A 1,613-nucleotide genomic window follows, 5' to 3' on the forward strand; every position below is an offset into this window, starting at 1 on the left:
CACTAGGAATTATGAGTCTATATGACTAGCTCGATAGTGAGCATTGAAATGTCATGAGATATGAGATAGCTTTAGCTACAATTGAGGCACTTATGTGCAAAGGCTTTTCCGAGTATCCAATTAGTATTCCAAGTGTTCAATGGGCAATCCAAGGAAAGAGTTGATGATGGTCCCAATGAGGTAAGTCATTGGTGAGTATGCACTCGAGTTATGTTACGAGTTGTGCAAGTATGTATACTAAGCCTATGAGAATGCCTTGATATGTGATGATCTATGATGCATATTATGTGTTCTTACCATGATGGATAAAATGGTGTTGTAATAATATTATGAACAATGACCATGAATGAGTAACTTAGCCTTGACAGATTTGAGTTACTGTAGTAGTGTAACTTTGAAAATACACTAAAAATAGTGAAAATTAATTAGAGGCAGAATTAAAATATGAGATTAAAGCTTAATGAGTCTATTTTCACATGAAAGAAATAGAGGAAGAAAAAGAATCCTATATTGTGTGATATTTAAATTCTCGTGAAACAGGGTCTGAATGAATTCTAGATCCCCTATTCTGATTTTATAAATTCACCATAAATTGTACAGAAATTATTAAGAGTCATACCTTACATGCATGGATTCCTTATTGAGTCTATCTTTAAGGGAAACAAACGACATGATCATTGGAATTATGTACAGGGAGAAATTCGGTTCGTAGTGCATAAGGGTCAGAGTAGTCATACCCTAAAATAGGGAAAACTTTAACTAATAAACTGTACTAAATGGCTTGACCAAAAATTCTAGAAAAATATTAGTAAGTAGACATATGAGTCTAGTTTCAAGAAAAATAGACGAGAACATTATTCGAGTCCTGTACTATGAGATAATTGAACTTTAGTGCAGAAGGGTTGAAACTGTCAGACAGTGAATCAGGAGCAAACTTGAGGAATAAACTGTACTAATTGGTTAAGTCAAAAATTCTGGAAATTTTATGGAAGAAAGATAAATGAGTCTAGTTTCAGGAAAAATTAACAGAACTTAATTTGGAGTTTCGTAGCTCCAGATATAAATAATTTAGTGACTTCTGCGCAGGAAGACAGCTTGTAGTGAACTTGAGAATATGTTGTAAACATTGATAAAACAAGTTAATGAGTTGCTTATTGTTTTCATATGAACTTACTAAGCGAAAGCTTACCCTCTTCTTTCCCATGTTTTCTAGAGTTTCTAGGTTAGCTCGGGTTGGAGGCCGTCAGAGATATTATCACACTGTCGAGTTAACGCTATCGGCGTAAGTAAACTCAAGTGATTCTAGTCTATGGCATGTATAGGATTTTAATGTGAGTATGTAATATTATGATTTAGCCAAAGGCATTGGCTTGTTATTAAGGTAGTATTGTAATATTATGATTTAGCCAAAGGCATTGGCTTGTTATTAAGGTAGTATTAGTCATGTAAATTGGCCTATGTCGGCTAATATCGTTATGGGCCCATATGATTATTCTTATGCATGTATGTTATTATCTCTTGTGATGTGGCTTACAACATGTATGCCTAGAGATTGAATTGAGATTCATTGATGAGCTAATAACTAATGCAGGATTAAGTGATTGGTAAATAGT

At 33.8% G+C, this 1,613-nt stretch overlaps 1 long non-coding RNA gene across 1 annotated transcript in view; it reads left to right on the top strand.

Annotated features, from left to right (window-relative positions):
* The window catches only part of LOC107961376 (uncharacterized), a 2,461-nt gene extending 848 nt beyond the window's left edge, over positions 1–1,613 (top strand). The window contains exon 3 of the long non-coding RNA XR_001701275.2: positions 1,214–1,613. This is a non-coding gene — a long non-coding RNA (uncharacterized lncRNA). The remainder of the gene's footprint in view (positions 1–1,213) is intronic.

Source organism: Gossypium hirsutum, chromosome A05 (assembly GCF_007990345.1).
Source record: "Gossypium hirsutum isolate 1008001.06 chromosome A05, Gossypium_hirsutum_v2.1, whole genome shotgun sequence".
Taxonomy (NCBI): domain Eukaryota; kingdom Viridiplantae; phylum Streptophyta; class Magnoliopsida; order Malvales; family Malvaceae; genus Gossypium; species Gossypium hirsutum.